The following is a 13,353-nucleotide window of genomic DNA, read 5'->3' as shown; positions in this document are numbered from 1 at the left end:
GCTGTTGGGGTTTCTCTGCTGCAACTCTGAGCCCACATTTCCACTCAGCATTGCTCTAGGGAAGGCTGTCTGCAGTGACTCCGCCCCTGTGATGGATCTCTTCCTGGGTCCCCAGGCTTTTCCATACCTCCTTTGAAATTGTGGTGGAGGCTCCGAAGCCTTCACAGCTCTGGCGCTCTGTGAGCCTGCAGACCTAACACCACATGGACATTGCCAAGGCTTCCAGCTTGTATCTTCCACAGCTGCAGGTCCAGCCACACCTGGGACCAATTTAGCCACCGCTGGAGCAGCCAAAGCAGCTGGGGTGCTGGTGCTGGAAACAGCTTCCCGAGGTGGTCCTGGGCAGCAAGCCTGTGGAGGGCACCTCAGGACTATTCCCCAAGACCATTCCATCTCTCTAGGACTTTGGGCCTGAAATGGAAGGGTTGGCCCCAGAAGCTTCTACAATGCCTTCAGGGAATTTTTCCCCTTCTCTTGATAGTCCATTTTTTGTGTGTCAATCTTCTTAGCACTACCACATTTTTCTTCTGAAAATGCTCTCTCTGCTTCTCTACTACATGGCCAGGCTACAAATTTTCCAAATCTTTACACTCTGCTTCTCTTTTAAATTCTGGCTTTATGTCATGCCTTGGCCACCATAACTCAGCATAGGCTGTTACAAGAAACCATGCAGCTTCCTTAATACTTTGCTGCTTAGAAATTTCTTTTATCAAATACTCTGGTTCAAACTCTTAAGTTCCAACTTTCACAAAGTCCTGGGGCATGGATAGAATGCAGCCAAATTCCTTGCCAGTTCACAGCAAGGGTGGTCTTAGCCCCAGTTTCCAGTAAACTCCTTCTTATTTCTATCTGATAACTTCTCAGAATGGCATGTACAGTCCATATTTCTATCAGCGTTCTGCTCATTACCATTTAACCAGTCTCTACAACATTCCAAACTTTCCCTGGTTTTCTTGTCTTCTAAACTTTCACCAACATCTAGGCTTTTTCTAGCCTGTTCCTCCAAATTCTTCCAGCGTTTTCTCAACACCCAGTTCCAAAGCTGCTTCCACATTTTCAAGTATTTGTTATAAGCAACACCTCATTTCTCTGGTACCAATTTTCTATATTAGTTCATTTCTGTTGCTTATAACAAAATACATGGAGCAAGGTATTATATGAAGAAAATGAAATTCATTGCTTACAGTTTCAGAGGCTCAGAAGTCCTAAGTCCAGGGAACGCATCCAGTGAAGGCTTTCTTTGGTGGTGGCTTCAGTGACAGCAGGGTATCACATTGTGAAAATGGTGGAGGAGAGAGAACAGACAGACAGACTCTCCTCTTCTTTGAAAGCCCTCAGAACCACTCCCCGGACCACCACTATTAATCCGTTCACTACTACAGGGTCCTACAATCAAATCACCTCTTCAAGGCCCCACCTTCAATTACCATAATATGATTTCCCACCTTCTTAACAGTCACAGTGGGGGCCAAGTTTCTAATACACAAAACTTGAGGGACACAATTCAAGCTTCAGTGAGTTTGGGGGACATAATTCATTCCACTACAGTTAAGTTACCTTTGGCAGAGATGGATGTACAGTGTAATAATCAGGCTGCTTCTCTAGGAAAACCTCAGGCAGATTAAATAAAGTTATTTGTCCTTTGACATTTTTACAGGTTTTACAATGTCTCCCATCCCCCATCTATACCACTCACTCCTCAGGATTCCCAATAGCAATAATATGCAATCTTCAACTAAAATGACACTTTTTATATAAATGTCAAAAAATGTTGGCAAAAGAAATACAGATATTTGTAGGGAGGATGCATTAATTATCATTTAATACAAACTATGTCATCTATAGTTGTCTGAATGTTTGCTACAGGTTATGGCCCACAAAGGCTCCTGCTCTTGGACTTTCTTGTCTTACATCTTGTTCCCCCCACCTCTTTCCTTTTTCTTCATATGGAACGCTGGTCCCACATCATCCTGACACCACATTTAACTCATGTTACTGATCTGAACAACCTCAGGATATATACCACCACAACTCAACTGCTCAAACTAACCCAACACCAAACTTTTGAGTGTACTGTTCTTTGCTTATTCCTTCCAGACCCATGGTCCAAGGGGATAGCAGAGTTCGTGCCATCATCCCAGGACTCAGCCATGGAACAATGACAATTCAACCAAGCACCATATTTTAAAAAATAAATTTGACATAAAAAGATTAAAGTAACAATGCTAATAATAAGTCTAATAATGATAATTAAAATAAATTACGCACAATTCTACTCCACCAATGCTAATTTTATTTTGCATATTTAATTTTACATAATTGTATACAAGGCACACAAACATTAATTTTACATCTGGCTTTTTAAATTTAACATTATGCTAAACATTTTATTTCTAGTCTTAATATTTCATTTTTTTTAATGACTGCCTAATATTTTTACCTAAAACCCACCTAACTCTGTCATCATTAATGTCAAGTGGATATCTTATCAATTCTAAGACTACACCACTAAGTTGCACAACTTAAGATATACAATTATTGAACCAGTTAAAATGTAAAAACACTTCCAGTCCCAGCTGAGATACATTCTTAAACCCTGCAATCCCACACTTAAAAAAAAAAAAAGTGAAGAAATTCAGGCTTAAGGAATTAGAGAGTAGACCACCACAAGTAGATGGATTTGCAAAGCCCAAGCGACTTCTAGAACAGTGTCCGACCAGGACATATATTGAAGAATGTATGCTCTACACAATCTATAACACGTACGATGACACTGAAAATACAGGGGTTGCAGGTCTAGGATGTGGTTGTGGAGAGCTTAGCCTCAGAACTGCAATATTAGAGGCAGGATTGCGTGTTGGATTTGACATGGATGAAGATGCACTGGAAATATTTAATAGGAATGTGCAAGAGTTTGAGTTAACAAATTTTGAAATGGTTCACTGTGATGTGAGCTCATTATCTTACAGAATGTCCAAGTCATTTGATAACAGTAATTACGAATCTTTACTTTGGAACCAAAAATAATAGATAGCACTTTCTGAAGACTGATCTGGAAATGGCAAGAACAGCCATAAATTCTTAACACAAATCCTCAACTACAGAACATATTTTTTAAAAATTACAGAATGGAAAATGAAGACAGATATTATTGCAGAGCTGAGCTGACTTGCCAACATCATACAAATGTCATGAAAAGAAATAAGTCGACATTGAAGTGGGCCTAATTCGGTTTTCTTTTCTTCCAAAGACAAAAGCAGTTTAAAACATAATGTGAATAAATTTAAAATTTTGTTTACTTAAAAAATGTGAAGAGAATAAAAGTAAGTACATCAAAATATTAACAAGTGGTTGCTCTGGGGGAAGGGACACTGGATGATATTCTTTCTGTTTTTGTACTTCCTAAATTTTCTATAACGAACATGTATGTTTTTATTTTAAAACTTTAGTAATAATAGCTACGAATTATCGATTGTTTACTATGTAGCAGGAACTCTTCTAAGCCCTTTATGTAATATTCAACCATTTAATCCTTATAACAACCCTAAAAAAGTAGATACTATTACTATTGCCATTTTATAAATGAGGACACTGAGGCACAGAGCAATTAAGGTACTTGTCCAAGGTTACAGAGCTAATAAGTAGAGTAGCAAGAATTTTTAATTCAAGCAGTCCAGCTCAAGAGTCTCTATGCTCTCACCCTATATACTGTACATTAAAAATAATACAGTGATCTTTACAAATATATTTAAGCTATAACCATTTTAAAATAGACCACTGGTTGGCTTCATATTGCAATGAGATTTCATTATGTTTTCAGTATTTTGAAACTGCTGTATGGCCCAATGTAGCACCATCTCTGTCTCATCACCACCACCACCACCACCATCATCATCATCATCATCATCATCATCATCATCAATCCTAACATCATCATCAATTAAAAACCTTTATTAAGCTTTTCGTGTGTGCAGAACACTGTACCAGGCACTTGGGGAGACACACAGTGTAAAACACATGCTCTTTACTCTTAGATAATACCAGAGCTAGCCTGAGAGCAGCTTCAGAATGAAAAGACAGTAAGTATCCATGGAACATGAATTGAGAATTTACAGAAATATCTGGCAATTATAAGCAAAAAGTAAAAACTACTTCAAACTGAAATACAAAGATAATCAAACGTAATGAATAATGGAGGACTTTTATTTATTTAAGATAATAGCTTCAGATTCCCTTTCTACCCTACATGTACAGAAATAAAGTTTTACAGAGGAAAAAAGTGATTATTAAAGTCAGCTGTATATACTGTACTATTCCTTTATGATATTTTCAGCCTGGGTCACATAATCCCCTAGTTCTTATGTTGCATTAAAAATAACTATTTTCATATGTAATATGGAATAGCGCTCAATGATTTTAATGAAATAAGATTCTGACCATTTATCTTTCAACATATTCTGAATACCATTAGTAAAAGGAAGTTTCTAGTTTTAATCAGCAGATACTAATTGCAAATAAATTAAGCAGGCTGAAACTCTGAAATCAAGTAATGACTCTGCCAACTTATTCAAATAAATGTGCTTGGCTCATATAACCTTTTTGCATTTTTCAAACCTACCTGATATATTTGGTATAATATGCTCAAAGTACACATATACATTTGAAGAATAAAAACCTACTATTTTGCATTAATTAGGAATATTTTGAAAGATTTTATGTACACAGGATCTTCAAAACTTTGGAAGAATTCATATTGTCTTTTAATTCCATTTTTCCATGATGTTTTTGAAGTATGTATATTGAACTTCAAGTGTATACTAAAATTAAACTAATGAAACGAGGCTTAGTATAAGTCTTTAGGAAACGGCTTTAGCAGATTATAAAAATAATTTGTAGATAAATTGCATATAAAATATTTTTCTGAAATACATGGAGGTACTTAATTATGATTTGCACTCTCAAGCACTTTTAATATATTCACGGCATCTTGATTAGACTATTTAATTATTTTGTAGTCTTTTTTTTTATAGATAATCAAAAGTAAACTTTGATGAATTTGGAATCCCTGGTATCCAAATCAATGAGAATGTCTTCAGATTAGAGTAAAATCCCAATCATATAAGGCTTCTCCATTATTTCACAACCATGACTTTGTAAGCATCCTTGACCTTTGTTCTAGTGAATCCTCCCTAAGTGGGGACCTTCTTTACAGCAGATTCATTTTTCTTTTATATTGGGTTAGTACGTCTTTGTTTTTTCCTATTATTTTATTTTTTGCTGCGACTTTAATTTTCATGAATCCATACAGCCAGCTTCTTATTTATTTCATTTATAAATCTCACCAAAATAATGTTTTTCCTATTTTATTATTATTTAAATATAGTGATGTCTTTAATTTAAGAAGTTTCCTTCCTGTGAAAAACTGAAAGCATTTTCACATATTTACTTATTTTTATAACTTTTAAGCTTCAAAAGTGTGGGAAATATGATTTCTCTTATGGGGATAAAGCTGAACAATAAAAACAAAAACGTCCAGGGTTCACAATAACCCCTCAGTAAAGTCTATACTCCTTCACTCAGTATTCAGTCCATCCAGAACGTGACCCTGTCTGCCTTCCTAATCTTAGCTTCCATTCCTCCTCAAAACAATTCTCTTGAATTTTTAAGTTTAAACCATTATTCCAGGTTCCTCATCTGTGAAATGGGTTGATAATCTTTATTTCTACTTGTCACTATGGGAATTAAGCATGAGCAGGCCTAACATAGAGGCTAGCACACAGTAGGTGCTCCAAAATGGGAATAAAAGTCATACAGAGTTGAGCTTGAATCTCAGAGAACTGCTCATGGGAACATCATTATCCTCTCTGAGCCAGTTTCCTCATCTGTAAAACAGAATTTTGCTATTAGATAGTGTTAAACATAAAGCACTTAGCACAGTACCTGGCACAGACAAGGCTCAGAGTAGACACACATTGTGAATGAATAAAGAAATGCTACTATCCCCCATGTAAAGCAAGAGAAACAGGCATAGATTTCCAGAGATTCACCTTAAATCCCACTGAGATCGGTCCACCTCTCCAAACCAGAGAATATATGCTCTTGGAAGGCAGAGGTGAAGCAACTTCATTGGAATTACCTTCCAAAATTTATTCCAGAGCTCAGCTCTGCTCAGAATAGCTGATCTGAAATCTAGTTATCTATGAGTGCTGGGTGTGAGCACAGTGAAAAGTGGAGAGTGGTCTAGCCAATTATCTGTAATGATAATCAAACACAGATTAATCCATCTATAAAGTTTACTAGGGCAATTCTTATCTCTAAAAGACACCGGGAGGGACCTTTTTCCCTAGGTCACCTCTCCATGAGGAATGTAAAAGATACCACCTCATTTCTTGAAATTAATATGAAGCATCAAACTAGCCTATTTTTAAGTTTAGAATCAGGAAAAAAAGAGTTTATATAATAAACACAACAGAATTTTAAAATGAAAACTTCAATTCCCTATTAGAACCAAAAAGACAAACATTTAGTATCCAGAAGCAGAGGAGAGAGGATAAAGAAGTCAACTGAGAAAGGAAATCGGGAAAGAGAAACCATCAGAGGAGAGGGGAAAGGAGACCAAAGGAGGAAAAAGGAAAAAAGAAACAGTACCATGAGACCTTAGAAGAAATAATAAACTCGTCTGAGAAAGAAGTAAATTCAGATGCTGTAGAATGAGATTCAGCAGGGAGAGAAAAGAAAACAAATTTATTGAGTACCAGGGGCCCTGGGCTGGGAGCTTACACATTTGTAATTTTTATCCCTGTATTTCGGATAAGGAAAATAAACTTTACAGAGTGATCAGGACAAAAATTCTGCAAGCCTCTGACAATGTAAGTACAAGGAATGCAAATAAAATAACTCACTACCATTATTTCATTTGACCCTCATGATCTTGATCTCATCAGCAGGATGACAATGAGGAGGTTTCTAATCAAACACAGATGTGGGAGTAAATACCTCAGCCACGTGTACGAAAAGGCACAGACTATTTCTTGTTCATCTTCATACTCTAGAACAGTGGCTTGTACATAATAGATCATCACAAGAGATAGTTTAATGTAATTGAATAGGTTAGACATTACTAAAGAATGTTTATAAAATATCTAATCTCCTTTCCTGCCTTTGTCTTCCTGCATGAGTTGTTGATGTCATCAGCACTAATAAAATTAATAGAACTATTCTTACAAAAAATGGGTTGAGGAAAACAATTCTCTTGGGGCATTTTACTGCCTAAACCCCTTATCATGTTTAGTGCTTGGTATTCTTGGTTGTTTTCTTCTGAGACTATGTCTGGTTCTTCAAAGTTAACTGTGGCTTGTCAGATCTTTTTCCTTTAGTGTGTCCCCCAGGTAGGCATCACCAACTCTAGGTGTTCCATAAATGCCTCCTGGATACTAATGGTCTAACATAGAGTTTAGAAATGCACTCTTTATGCCTGCTTTTTAAAAATTCAATTATCACCCTCATTCTTCAAGTATGTCTGGAAATCAGCCTTTTTTAAACTAAAGGAAAAAATTGAGTAGATTGGGTTGATAAAATAGTCTTCTGCATGTGGATCACCAATTTTTTCAACACCATTCATTGAAGAGACTGTCTTTCACCCATTGTGTGTTCTTGGCACCTATGTTGTAAATCAATTGACCACTAAGGTGCGGGTTTATTTCAGGGCTCTATTGCACTCAATTTGCCAATGTGTCTTTTTTTATGCTAATACCATGTTTTGTAATATATTTTGAAATCTAGTAGTATGATGCCTCCAGCTTTGCTCTTTTTGCTCAAGATTGCTTTGGCTCTTTGGGGTCTTTTGTGGTCCCATAAAAATTTTAGAATTGTTTTTTCTATTTCTGTGAAGATGACTTTGGAATTTTGATAGGGAATACATTGAATCTGTAGATCACTTTGGATAGTATGGGCATTTTAACAATATTAAAATATTAATTCTTCCAATCTATGAACATGGAATATCTTTCCATTTATTTGTGTAATCTTTAATTTTTTTTACCTGTGCTGTATAGTTTTCTGTATCTTTCACCTCTTTGGTTAAATATACTCCTAAGTATTTCTTCTTTTTTTTTTTGATACTTTTTAAATGGGGATTGTTTTCTTAATTTCTTTTTCAGGTAGTACATTGTTGGTGTATAGAAACGCTACTGTTTTTTTTTTTGTTGTTGTTGTTGTTTTTATTTTTGTCTTTTTTCGTGTCCGGCAACGGATCGCAACCCTCAGTGTCGCGCCTGCACCGGAACAGAAACACTACTGGTTTTTAATCTTACAAAATCTTGATTTTGTATCTTGCAACTTTGCTGAATTCATTTATCAGTTCTAACAGTTTTGGGGCAGAGTTCTTAGAGTTTTCTGTATATAAGATCATGTCATCAGCAAACAGAGACAATTTTAATTATTACATGTATATTTACATTTTCTGTATCCTCCTGATGAATCAAATCATTTATCACAATATAATGACCTTCTCTGTCTCTTTTTACAGTTTTTGACCTAAAGACTATTTTGTCTGAAATAAGTATAGCTACCCTGATCTCTATTGTTTCCAATTGCATGGAATATCTTCTTCTATCCCTTCACTTTAAGTCTATGAATGCCCTTTAAAGTGAGGGGAGTCTCATGTAGATAGCATGTAGTTGGGTCATTTTCTTTTTATACATTCAGCCACTCTACGCCTTTTGAATGAAGAATTTAATCAATTTTCATTCAAAGTAATTATTAATAGGTGAGGACTTAGTAGTGCCATTTTGTTCATTGTTTTCTGGTGGTTTTGTGGACTTTTGTTCCTTTCTTTCTCTCTTGCTTACTTCCCTTGTGGTTTGATGGCTTTCTGTAGTGGTATGCTTTGGATCTTTTCTTTTTATCATTTGGGTATTTATTACAGACTTTTGCTTTGTGGTTGCCCTGAGGCTTAAGTTGATAACAATTTTAACAGTATATACAAACTGTACATGTTTATTCCTCCTCCTCCCACATTTTATATTTTTGACGTTATAATTTATATCTTTTTATAATTTGTATCCCTTAACAAACTATTATAGCTTTAGTTGTTTTCAGTAGTTTCACCTTTTAACTTTTATACTAGGGATATAGTTGATTTACCCACCACCATTACAGTATTAGAGTGTTTTGGATTTGACAATGTCCTTACTTTTACCAGTGAGTTTTATACTTTAATATGTTATCATGTTACTAATTATCACCCTCTTCTTTCAGCTTGAAGAATTCCCTTTAGCATTTCTTGTAGTAATGAACTCTCTCAGCTTTTGTTTAAGAAAGTCTTTACCACCCCCTTATTTTTGAAAAACAGGACTGCTTGGTATAATATTGTTGGTTGCCAATTTTTTTCTTTGATAATTTTGAATACAACATCATACTCCCTTATGGACTGCAAGGTGTCTGCTGAGAAATCCTCTGCTAGTCTTATGGAGGTTCCTTTATATGTGACTATTTGCTATTCCCTTGCTTCTTTCAACACTCTCTCTTTTTCTTTAACTTTTGACAATTCAATTATGATGTGTCTTGTTGAGGGTCTCTTTGGATTTATCTTGTTAGTTTCCTTTGGGTTTCCTAGATCTGTACTATAGATTGGATGTCCCCCAAACTCTCATTGGAGCTTGAACCCCACCATGACAGTGTTAAGAGGGTGGGAAATCATATTACAGTAATTGAAAGGTGGGGCCTTGAAGAGGTGATTAGATTGTGAGGACCATGCCTGAGTGACTGGATTAATCCATTGATGGTTTAATGGTGGTCGTGGGCATGGTTCTGATGGCTTTAAAAAGAGAGTGGGGGGGGCTGGACCGGTGGCTCACTCGGGAGGGTGCAGCACTGGTAGTGCCAAGGCCGCGGGTTCGGATCCAATATAGGGATGGCCGGTGAGCTCACTGGCTGAGCATGGTGCAGACCACATGAAGCCAGGGGTTACGATCCCCTTACTGGTCAAAGGAGAGTGTGTGAAAAGCTCTCTCTCTGCTCAAGCCATCTGACATTTTTCAATGTAGTACCCTGTGTTGCTGTAGAGTCACTACCAAAACAAGGCCCTCACTTGATGTGTTCCCTGGACTTTGGATTTCCCAGCCTCCAAAATTGTAAGCAATAAATATTGTTTCTTAACAAATTACCCAGTTTGGGGTATTTCTATTATTAGCAACAGAAACAGACTATTACAATCCGGTTTTCTGTTTTCTTTCACAAACTTGGGAAGTTTTCTACCAGTATTTCTTTAAATGTGTTCTTGTCCCTTTCTCTCTCTCTCTTCTCCTTTTGGCATGTTGATAATGTGTAAGTTGTAAGCTATCTGAACTCTTTTTCACTCTTCTTTCTTTTTTGCTCCTCAGATTGAATGATTTCCAGTGAACTGTCATGGAGTTCACTTATCCTTTTTTTCTGATTTATCTAGTTTGCTGTTGAACCCCTCTATTGAATTTTTCAGTTCAGTTATAGTATTCTTCAGCTCTACAATTTCTGTTTGGTACTTTTTCATGCTTTCTGTCTCTTTGTTGAAGTTCTCAGTTTGCTTTTGCATTGCTCTCCTGATCTCAGTGAGAATCTTTCTCACCATTATTTTGGATTTCCTGTCAGGTAAATCACATGTCTCCAAATCACTTGGGTCATTTTCTGTAGATTTATCTTGTTCTTTTATTTTTCTGTTTCTTCATTTTCCTTGACTCTCTGTGATGATTTCTGTGAGTTAGATAAAACGATTGCCATTCCCAGTCTTCTCAGACTGGCTTTGTGTAGGAGAAGGATCTCACCAATCCATCTGGCCAGAGATTTTAATCTGCCTCTCAAATCTTTGTGTTTGTCCAGACTGCTGTCTCTTTTTTTGGTGGCGCCCTGGAAATTAGGATGTGACACATCCTGTCAGTCCCCATGATCATTAAGGTAGAAGCCAGACCCTCCATATGTAGCTGGAAAGGTTGAGGTGTTGGATATGTGTTCCAGTTCCTTCTATCTTCATGTTGAAACTAAACATTGTGTTAGTCTTCCACTTTCTCTGCACTAATCTGGGGAGAGGCTTTGTGGCAAATGTCTGTACTCACTTTCAGTCTGCTGCCTCTGATCCTGGGGAGATAGGTGCTGAAAGTGGACCTGTTGTGTGTCCACCTCTCTGTTTTCTGTGGTCTAGGGAAAGTCGGGAATGCAAAGCCCCATCAACTCCCACAGCTAGATCGTTAAGGATACAGTCCTTTGAGTGGGAGCTATAGAAGTTGTGACACTCAGTGCATGGACAAACTCCTTCCAGGAAGAATGGGTTGACCTTGATTTATCACGGGGGCAAGCCAGAGGAAAGGCTCAGGATGTGCCAAGTTCCTGCTCTAGCTGTCTGAGTGTTACTGTTTTTTCTGCCCTGTTAGTTCCCTGATGCAAGTTAGTTAGAGGCTAAGCCATCAAGCAGCCACTGGAAGAGTGCAGCAAATTCCTTTTGGAAAGAAAATGGGAGCTGCACATTCCAGCCCTTTTTCTGCACTGTTCCCAGGGCAGGGGTCAGGGGCCATAGCCCTGGAAGTGTTTGTGCTCCTCTTTAACCACTTCTTTGTTCTGTGATCTAGGAAGACTCACATATGCCTAGACTCTTTCACTCCAGAGCTAGGAAGTTTGGGATGCCGTCCCTCTGGTGGATGCTGTAAAAGTTGGGACACTTGATGCGTGGACAAACTTCTTCCTGGAGGAATTGGCAGACCTAAACTTATTGCTTGGGGGAGTGGGGAGAAAGGTTCAGGAAGTGCCGTGCTACTGCTCAGGCTGCTAGAGGGCAGTGGCCCTCTAAATTCCCCCATGGAAGTTAATTAGAAGCCCAGCCATCAAGAAGCCACTGGATGAGTGTGTCATGAACCCCTTCCCAGAAGAAACAGGGAGGTGTGTTTTCAACCCCCTTCTGAGCACTTCCAGTGGGATGAAGCCCCCGGAAGTTCTTCTGTGCCTGTATAAAACTGCCCTTTTTTCCTGTGGTTTAGGGGGATTCATGTATGCCTGAGCCTCTCTGCTCCCAGAGTTGGTGATTTAAGAGCCAAAAAGTGGGGCACCTTAGAGTTCAGCTGCTATGTGAGAGGTCCAAACCCTCCTCTCCCCAGGGAAAAGCTTGGTGTTCGGGAATTCTTTCCTGATTGTATGGCAAAGTACCCAGCTGGGGGTCCATGCTCAAGTATGCCTCCACTTTTCCTACCTGTTCAATCTGGATGTTCTCTCAGTTGCCCACTGTGTAGGAATCTCTCAACTGTTTCTGACTTTCTCTCAGAGGGAATTAATTCATGAATAGGTGTTAATTCGGTCTGTCCATGGGTAGAGGGAGAGTCAGGGGCCTCTTCCTACTCTACCATATTGCTGATGTCACTCTGGGCCCCTAAATATTTAATGAAAGGAGGCTGTTTTTCCCCCCTTTTGCCTCCAGCTTGTACTGTGGCTAACCTTGGCCCAGTTTGCTCAGTACCCAGCATATGGGAGATGTTTAATAAATACTTGCTTCAGCCCCTGCCTGAGCCTGAAGCCAAGTCAGCAGTGACTCTCAGACCAAGATGTTTTATTTGCAGGACTTAGGGTTTTCTGCAATGGGTCAGGATCCCAGTGCCAGGCACTGAAGTGGCATATCTAGGAGTAATGCTGGCGCCTACCAGAGCTAGACATGAAGGAGTCAGAGAAGGTGGTAGAGACCATTGAAGAGACCATGATGGGTGGGCAGTGTAGAGTAGAGATTAACAGACATTCCTCTGTGAGGATTGATGGACTGTGGAATCTTCCACTTGTAGATTGACCCTGAGCTTGGCTCCTAAGAACACTCCTTGTGACCACTGGTGATTCCTGCCAAGCCAAGGGGCTTGGATCCCAGCTTAAGCTAAGCCATCCCTCGCTAGAGCCAACATATTCAAAGCCTTGAGGGAAGTTTGTCTTCAGCCACCTACAATCCCTTGCTGATGAGAACTCTGGTGAGCAACTAGGGGGTGAGGGGAAGGATGGAGCAACAGAATGCCTTCATCTCCCTTACTGCGTGGACATACTGTGATGCTTTTAGTACCATTAATTTTAGCAATCTTAAAACTGGCATGCTATAAGAGAAGATTTCCAAAAGGACAATGCTAAGTGAAATCATAGTCATGTTAAGACCTGGATGGCAGGGAATTCTCAACTGTATAGCACCATGGATTAGAAGCTTAGCCCCTCTGCCCAGTTAACCTAAGCTGAGTATAAAAGGGAAAGAGTCGCCCCTATCCAAAACTGTAGAATTTTGAGTATAAGGAATTCAATTCACAAGAAACAAACACCCTATAAAACAGACCCATGGCTCCCTGATTGTGGGGGAGTGATCACTCC

The 13,353-nt window shown here is 38.5% G+C and overlaps 1 pseudogene; it reads left to right on the top strand.

The window, feature by feature from the left end:
- The first annotated feature begins 2,626 nt into the window (after positions 1-2,626).
- LOC103597800 lies at positions 2,627-3,265 on the top strand (annotated as a pseudogene).
- The last annotated feature ends 10,088 nt before the right edge of the window (positions 3,266-13,353 follow it).

The sequence above is a fragment of the Galeopterus variegatus genome, unplaced genomic scaffold (assembly GCF_000696425.1).
Source record: "Galeopterus variegatus unplaced genomic scaffold, G_variegatus-3.0.2 Scaffold2428, whole genome shotgun sequence".
NCBI lineage: Eukaryota > Metazoa > Chordata > Mammalia > Dermoptera > Cynocephalidae > Galeopterus > Galeopterus variegatus.
The sequence above is the reverse complement of the archived record's forward strand: the minus strand, read 5'-3'. Positions and strand labels throughout refer to the sequence as shown.